The sequence below is a fragment of the Tupaia chinensis genome, unplaced genomic scaffold (assembly GCF_000334495.1).
Source record: "Tupaia chinensis unplaced genomic scaffold, TupChi_1.0 Scaffold145870_1, whole genome shotgun sequence".
Taxonomy (NCBI): Eukaryota; Metazoa; Chordata; class Mammalia; order Scandentia; family Tupaiidae; genus Tupaia; species Tupaia belangeri.
This window is the reverse complement of record NW_006205727.1, coordinates 2844020-2853683: the sequence shown is the minus strand read 5'-3', so window position 1 is coordinate 2853683 and position 9664 is coordinate 2844020.

Sequence of the window (9664 nt, the reverse complement as noted above, 5' to 3'; positions counted from 1 at the left end):
GAAGATTGAATATCCGATACATAAGACATAACCTCTGACCTAGAAAAAAACATCAAAAAGATAGATAAAACCACCTGAAAAATGAGGATAATATACAAAAAATACTAGATTCTATTAAATGTCCAGATATCTGAATAATTGGTATCCAGAAGGTTAAGAAACTAATAAAGGCATTGATGAATCTTGGAAGAAAACTTTCCAAGCCTAGAGAAACATTCAAATATCCAGACCCAAGAAAAACAAAGGACACCAAATAGAATCGACCCAAGAAGATCTTCTTCATGGTTCATCATTGCCAGACTGGTCAAAATCACAGACAAAGATAAGATTCTAACACTGACAAGAGAAAAATGTCAAGTTATTTACAAAAATTATCTCATCAGACTAACACTGAACCTCTCGCTGGAAACAATGCAAGGGAAATATAGTCAAAGTGTTAAGTGGAAAACAATTTCAACCAAGAATACTATACCCGGCAAGATTATTCTCCATATGGGAGGAAAAGATAAAAAAAAATTCTTGGATAAACCTGAAAGAATTCACCAACTTCAGACCAGTTCTTCAAGGAATTCTTAAGGGAGTGCTATACCAAGAAAACTAAAGACAGACACAAATAAGGGGGGGGGGGGGAAACCACACCAAAAAAATGGCCAACTTAATGGTAGGGATAAGTCCAGAAATATCGACAATAACATTGAATGTTAATGGTTTAAATTCTCCAATCGAAAGACATGGCTGGCTGAATGGATAAAAAACCAGAAACTCTACATTTGTTGCCTACAAGAAACCCATCTCATGGATAAAGACATACATAGACTAAAAGCAAAGGACTGGCAAAAGATACTCCATGCAGATGAAAACCAAAAAAAAAGGAGTTGCAATACTGATTTCAGACAAAATAGGCTTTAAGGCAAAGAGTGTAAGAAGAGACAAAGAAGGACATTATATAATAGTAAAAGAGCTAATTCATAAAGAAGATATAATGTTTATTAATATCTATGCACCCAATTTAGGAGCACCCAAATATGTGAAGGAAAGATAGACTGCAACACACTAATTGCTGGGGACCTCAATACCTCATTATCTCCTTTAGACAGACCAATAATAAGACAATAAAATAAAAAAATTTAAATTGTACATCTTCGTGGGACACAGAACGGGTTTCCAAAGCATGCACACGGTATGCAATAATCAATCAAGGACACAGACATATTCAACTTATTGAATACTGAACATTGTATTATGTTGTGAACATTCATTAATAGTTCTACTAGCTTTTTTGCTATAGGGCACATGAGCTCACCAGAAAGACAGAGAGAGACAGAAAGCAAAAAATCACTCCTCGGAGGTATGGTCATGCCGCAATACCTTCTTTTCCATTCTCCTCTTGGGATTTTGGGCATGCATGCACACGCAACTGGCGTGAGTTTAAGCCACTGGGTCTGGGACTCGAACTGTGGTTGGCTTCATAGGAGTCCAGCGACGACATAACCATTATGCCAACTGCTGGTCTCCTACCAGCTTTTTTTTTTTTTTTTCACTCTGCTGTGATATGTGATTCCAACCTATTCCACTCTTTTCCATGAAATTACTGTTAACCATTTTCTCCTAACCTCCTCCCTCTTTCTTCCCTTCAAACTTTGGCATGTCCCATTATTCTCCACTTCTATGCCATTGACTCCTTTAGTTTCTGCAAAAGAGAGTGAACATTAAGTATATGTAAAGAGGGGAGATACAATATCTGCCTGTCACAACCTGGTTTATTTCACTTAGCATTATATCTTCTAGATTCACTACTTTGTGTCAAATGCTACATTACACTTGGATGTGCAAATGTCTGACAGTGATTTCCTGTTCTTTGAGTAAATACTCAAAAGGGGAATTACTGGGTAATTTACTAGTTCTCTATTTAGATTTCAGAAAAACTTCAATACTGTTTTCCACAGTAGAGGTATTAGTTTATATTACCACTAGCAATGCCTGAGCGTTCCCCCTTTTTTGACAAACTACAAACACTATTCTTCACTTTCATTTTTATTTTCTTTTTTTTTTTTGGAGAGGTTTCTGTCATAGGGTACATGCACTCACCAGAGAGACAGAGAGAGACAGAGAGACAGAAAGCGAGAAATCACCCACCGGGGGGATGGTCAAGCCGCAATCCCTTCTCCATTCTCCTCTTGGGATCTTGGGAATACACACACACGCATCTGGCGTGAGTTTAAGCCACTGGGTCTGGGACTTGAACTGCAGTTGACTACATGGGAGTACAGCGATATAGCCATTACACTAACTGCTGGTCCCTATTCTTTGCTTTCTTGATCAGAGTAATTCTGACTGGGCTTAGGTGATTCCTCCTTGTGGTTTTGACTTGCATTTTTTTTTATGATAAGAGATAATGGACATTGGGGCTGCAGGAGAAGATAGAGGTCTCCACAGACAAATTATGAAAACAGAATATTAGCCTGAAAGTAGAATGTGGACCTAAATACCCAGAAGCTCCTCCATCAGTTAGATTTGTAACAAAAATTAATATGAATGGAATAAATAATTCCAGTGGGATGGTGGATGCACGGAGCATACCAGTGTTAGCAAAATGGCAAAACTCTTACAGCATTAAAGTCGTCCTTCAAGAGCTATGACATCTAATGATGTCCAAAGAAAATATGAAGCTTCCACAGCCACCAGAAGGACAAACATACAACAATTAATTTTAGAGGCTCTCAAATTTGTCTTAAATCAACGATCTTATACTCATATAAATGTCTTGATTAAATATCACAATGCAAATACCCACACATTAAATAAAAGAATTCCAGCTGGTAAACATGGCTGGACATTTGTAAGAATATATTTAAAATTATGTTTTCAGGTATCAAGAGGGACAATACAGCACAGTTTTTTCTCTTTTTAAGGCACTGTCATTTAAATGTAAGCCTGGAGTACTCGAAGTAGAATTCGAGTTTTCAAGATGAAAGCATGGCAAGAAGCATCAGATGGCAGTGATATATGCATGTGTGTTTCTGAAAAGTGAAAAAAATCTCTAGGGGAAAAATCCAGAAATGGCATGCTTTATCCATCTCGCTTAGTGAAAGAGCTGCAGTCAAAATTGTTTAAGGTAGTAAGTACCATGAATATTGTCATAAGTTGTGTTAATTTTTGAAGCAATGTGGGTGCTGACTACTAGGAGTATCAAAAATATATTCAGGATTGTTTTGATACCTGTAGTTATAATTAAAAAAAGTGTTGGAGGGTGTATCGATGAATTTCTGTTAAAAGCTGTTCCTGTGTGTTACATGTAACAGACATGGTAAATATTTGTGTACAGTTTTAACAAACCATGCATTTAAGTTGAAGTGAAGTCAACAAAAAAGGAAGTAGGTGTATGGATATGTGATTTTGAGATTAAAGTTAGTCTTAAAATGTAAATAAAATGTGGAATGTGTTCTCAAAAAAAAAAGATAGTGATTTTTTTATATGCTTTTAAGCCATTTGTATGTCTTCCTTTGAGAATTGTCTGTTCAGTTGTCTGACTGTCCATTTGAAAATTGGATCATTAGTTATTTTGTGGGTGAGCTGTTTGGATTCTTTATATATTTTGGTTATCAAATCCCTATCTGAAGTATAGTTTGCAAATATTTTCTCCCATTCTGTGGGTTGTCTCCTTATTCTATTGTTGCCTTTGCTGTACAGAAGCTTTTACTTGCTAAAGTCCCACTTGCCTGTTTTCATTGTTGTTGTCTGTGATTTAGAGGCCTTACTTTAAAAACATTTTAGGCTAAAATATTACAGATATACAGAATTCCACAGAGTTAAATGATACTGAAAGATAAGTAAAATAGAACTTACAAAAATAGAGAAATGGATTTTTATGTCTCTTAGACATGTTATCAAAAATAATTTTTTTCTCAACTATGTTTTTCACAGAATTTGGACAGACATGAGCTCAAGACTAAATTACCAAGTAGATATTCTCTATGTTTGCTAAAAAATTATTGGTTTGCTTTAAACACTAAATACGCTGGTAGCAAAGTTGATATTTAGCTGTAAAAATCTGGGAAAATCGTGTGCTTCTGATTGAACAGAGGGCTGAATTGTGACCTGCAAGATTGTTCTACAGCAGCAAATTGATACTGCTCAAGTACTATACTAGTTAATTATCAGGCAGCTGGAGATCTGAGCAATGGGGTTTAGAACACAATTTTGTCCTGGAGTATTTTAAAAGTATGTTCTCACTAGACCTTAATGAGAAAAGAAATTTTCTATGATTCCCACAAAATGTCTTATTTTGAACATGATTTCTAATTGGATGATTTGATTATCAAGTTGATTTTGTCCTTCTCGTTATTACATAAATTATGTAGGACCTACATTTTATCATCAGTAGCAGCAACCCATCACATGTAATGACATATTTATCCAATGCTTCCTAAGTATAAGGTTTATAGAGGAGTTCACAGAATATGCCAAATAGTTGAACTTTGAGGATTTTAGTAAAAGTATATTTAAAACTTACTATATTTAATCTTTTAGTAAAAGTACATTTAAATTTTGCTTCCTTAAACAACTTTTTCAGCAGACTCTAACACATAATTACTGTTAAACAGTCATTTGATGAAGAGGAAAAGCATATATAAGGCCTGTCTAGCCATGACTCCAAAATACATATATTCATGGAGAGTATTTTTATTAATGTAAAAAGATATCTATTATACTTTTAATATCACAGTAGAAAAACCATCTAATCTGATAGGCTAGATTTCTAGATATTAAATCTCCCTATCTCCGAATCCATTATATACATTTTATGTAATATGCAGATGTTCACTGTTATGCAGACAATAGCCAAGGGTTTTAATTTATGTATTTTCATTTTATTTGTGCAGTACAATTTAATTTGATCATTTAAAAATTCTACATATCCACATGCACATACACAGATCCACATGAATTTGCCTATACATGCATGGAAGATGTGTGGAAAAATAGATAGGAAACTGTTAGTGGCAGTTACTTCTAGGAACTAATTGATAGATGATGAGAGATATTTTTAGTTTGTTTATTTTAACTATGGAAATTTACAAAAATATACAAAAGCAGAAAATATTTTAATGAAACAACACACCATGATTAACAATAATAAATTCAAGGGTCAGACAATGATGCAATACTCTGAGAGGCTGACCCACATGGAAGGGCTCTGGTTTCATATCCAGAGACTTCTCTATATATAGTGGGCATATATGGCCATGATCTGGGTTTAGCTAAAGTCAGAGGTGAATTGTAGCACTGGAAACCTGTTGGGGTGCTGACTCTCTATCTACCCCCCCCATATAAGAAATTGTAAATTTTAAAAATAAATAAAACAAACAAGAAAATTATAAATTCCCTGTTGGTTTTGTTAAGTTTCATTTATCACTTTCCAAACCCTGTGGACTATTTTGAAGGAAATCCTAGCTATGTTATTTTAAGTACAATTACTTCAGTATATGTAATAGTAAGTTAAGAACAATTTCAAATTGTAACTAAAACACCATTAATACACCCAAAAATATACACTATTTCTCAGTATCATCAAATATTTAATTGATGTTCAAATTTCCCCAGTTATCTTGTCATTTCACTATTAATTTGTTATAGTCAGGATCTAAGCCAAGTCTACTTGTTTCATTTTATTTGTTTCATTCTTAGGTCTCATTTTAATCTGTAACAGTTCCTTCTTTCTCTTTTTGCCTTATCATTTATTTATTGATGAAATCAGTTATTTATTGTGGAGAGTGTTCCACATTCTGGATTTGGGAGGCTGTATTTTTATGGAGTCATTTAATATGTTTCTCTATTGGGACCAGCAGTTAGTGTAATGGCTATGCCGCTGGACTCCCACGTAGTCGACCGCAGTTCGTGTCCAGGACCCGGTGGCTTAAACTCACGCCGGGCACGTGTGCGTGCATGCCCAAGATCCTGAGAGGAGAATGGAGGAGAAGGGATTGCGGCGTGGCCATCCTGCCTGGGGGGTGATTTCTTGCTTTCTCTCTCTCTCTCTGTCTGGTGAGAGCACGCGCCCTATAGCAAACACCTCTTTAAAAAAATATATGTTTCTCTATTGACCACATTTTCTGGAGAGCCTTGTCAGAATCAAGTTTTATTCAGTCTCTGGGACTGACTCCGAGGCTGAGACCTGGCTAGTCTGGGTTTGCCTCAGTTGTATCAATTCAGCTTTGTTTAATGTGGTCTCTCATCTTTCAGTTGGTTATACCAGGCTTATTCTCATAGAGATTGCAGGGTCCAAGGATGGAAGAAGAAACCATCAATTCTTTTTAAAGCCCCCCTACTGCTTCATGGACCAGTCAGTCACATGACATAACTCAAACTCAGAGTAGAAGAGCATGGATTCAGAGAGTTCACTAATTTAGGAAACATACAATATGGGGTTGTCTGGTGTCTTTTTAGAAGTTTTTGCCTTGGGGCACATACGCTCGCTTGGGGGAGAGAGAGAGAGGGAGACAGATAGACACGGAGAAAGGAAAAGTGAGAAAACGTCCTTCAGGGAGATGGCCATGCCATAATCCTTTCTCCTTCATTCTCCTCTGGGGATCTTGGGCAGGCACGCACAAGTGTCGGGCGTGAATTTCAAGCCACCAGGTTCAGGACTCCAACTGTGGTCAGCCATGAAAGAGTGAGTGACATAACCACCACACCGTCTGCTGACCCCTTAATCAGTGAATTCGGGTGTCATCTGCCTAACCCACCTTTTAGGTAGGTAGTGATTATACACTAATTTTACCATTATTTATGTATTTATCAGTCTGAATTTAAATTCTTCTGTATAGGATCACTTACCCTTCATCAATTACCTCATTATTCCGAACTACTTCAAGACACATGCTTGTTTCCACGCATTTGCTAGTTTTCAGAATAGTGAATTAGTGTCTTAGCATTCAAGATTCCAAGGGGATAAATGAGTTTTGTTGTTTTTTTAAGGTATCACCGTATATCTTCTCCTCCATTCCCTTCTCAGGACTTTTGGGTAAGCAGGCACATGAACCCAGCCTATTTTGCAAGCCTTCAGGTCTGGGGCTTCAACTGCACATTTGGTCATGTGAGATTCAGCACCTTAACCACTGCTAGCCCCACTTTGTTGCTTTCTTCTATGACTAGATCTTCCAAGCTTATTCTTCTGCAGAGGAAGATTCAGCCATTTCTTCAAGGTGTGCTGGTTCTATTTACCAGGAAATATTTAGAGACCACAATCTGGGTTTCAGGGAAAGGGAAGTTTTAAACTATGGGTTTTATGTATAGACAATATTATAGTCTTCCATTTCTGGCAGGCAGTGAAGTGTTGTTGCTTTTAATCATTTTAGTGTAGCAACCTCCACCTTATTCTTCCGAGAACAATATCCCATCTTTTGGGGGAAAAGCTTTTTTTCACTCCAGTCATTTGTTTTTGTTATCAGATCCTACCTCTCTCTGCATAGGGATGTTACCTAAGTCCCCTGCGAGCAGTGTTTGAACTGGAAATGGAGGAAGAGCTAAGTCAGGAACAAAATTCTGAGAGAAAGGTTCTACAGCTATCACCAGCCTAAAGTTCTACCAAGTGTTGGATGTTGGCTTGATATCCCCCATGACTTCAGTCCTTCAGCGTCTATGAGGACATTTCATCTAATGCCTCAACCTTGGATCTAATGCCTTGAGAGAGTTCTTTAACCTCATTGGCCTGGACTTCCTGCCACTTTAGCCTCTCATTATCATGACCATTATCTTAGAATATTTCATTGACTGGAATTGCTCTACGTCTAAACTCTGAACTTTTTTTTTTTTTTTTTGAGAGGTTTTTGCTATAGGGCATGTGCGCGCACCAGACAGACAGAGAGATACAGAGATACAGAAAACGAGAAATCACCCCCCAGGGGGGATGGCCATGCCGCAATCCCTTCTCCTCCATTCTCCTCTCGGGATCTTGGGCACGCATGCACACATGCCCGTCATGAGTTTAAGCCACCGGGTCTGGGACGTGAATCCCGGTCGACTACGTGGGAGTCCAGCGACATAGTCATTATGCTAACTGCTGGTCCCTAAACTCTGAACTCTTGAAGTCATCTCACTGATCACAATAATTTTGTTCATGAGCAATCTCATTATGGTATTCCTGATACACAAATTTTGTGCCTTACTAAAACCACTGATGTCCAGACTTACCAGGTATGTTAAAGCCCTTCTATCATCCCTTTACAACATACTCTACAGGATCCAAATCTTAGCCACGCCCATTACTCCTGAGTCCATTTCCCATAGCCTGCATGCATAGCTGTCACTATGAAACAGTCCAACTCTTTTCCCTTCTACTCTTAGATCCCTTAGGAGAATATCAGACAATAACATGTGCCTACTAAAGAATGACTACAAATCCATGGTCCCTAGCTTCAGCTAGATCTTTAATGCTGTTGGGTACTTTTTTCTCCTATTTCTCAAATGGCTATTCCAAATCCTCACTTCATTCCTTTCCTTTCTCCACCTGATTTCTACTCTCATGCCCTCTCTCTCACAGACAACCTCATTATTAATAATGGCTCTAATTTAGTTCCCTTTTAAGTGATAGACACTGAAAAGGATTAGTTGAATGTGTCATCTCATTTACACATCGCAATAGCCCTATGAGATAGGGATAAATATCTCCAATGAGGAAACAAATTCTAACTCATTATGTATTTTGAAATATAACTTACCACAACTCATTGGATTAAAATAATAATTATTTACTCTTTCTCATGAGTTTTGAGTTGATTGGCTGGCTCAGGTGCTCTGGGCTAGGCTCACTCACACATTGTCAGCTGGCAGATCAGTTGGGATATTGGGACAATTCAGCTTTGCTCCATGTGGTCTCTTATTTCCTATGAGTCACTACCGGTTTAATCACATACTAGTTGCAAGAGTCCAACAAAAGAAGAAGAAATACTCAAGTGCTTTTTCAAGCCTCTGCATACTGTTTCATGGACCAAAGTGAGTCACATGACTCGGCCCAGAATCAGAATGGGAGAGGAGCAAAAGTTGTGAGGCAAAGGGATCCCATTAATATGGACTACACATCTGGACACCAGGCGGACTGAGGCTGCAGGCCCAACTCTTCCAAATCTCCACGCCTCCCCACCGTTCTTCCTCCTTGGACCCCAGGTTGGTTGCCTGGGACTTTAAGGCGAACCCCCACCCCACCCCACCCGAAATCCGGATCGAGCCGGCCAGCAGTTTCGGACACCAGGCAGACTGAGGCTGCAGACCCAACCAACCTGGTGCTGTCATTCATTGTCTGATCCCTTCCCACTAGCCTTTGGACTGTTTGAATTTTGGTGATTTGAGTAGAGCGCGGCGTGCATTGCGCGCTGTGTGATTTCCGTTTTCCGTTTTGTTTTTCTTTGCTCTTGGGGTGTTGCTTATTTGGTCAGTTGAAGGCTCACCACTCCTTAGAAACAGCGAGGACTTTGGGCCATCCAGGGCTAGTGGCAACGGTTAATAGTAATTGTGAGTAACAGGTAGGCCAACCATAAGATAAATCATCAATTTTCTAAGCCTGTACAACTTTTAAGAATCAGAGATACCTTAAATAAGTTAGGAAGAAACATATAGATTACCTGATGACTAGGAACAATCGCAGAGGCTCAAGAAATATGAGCAA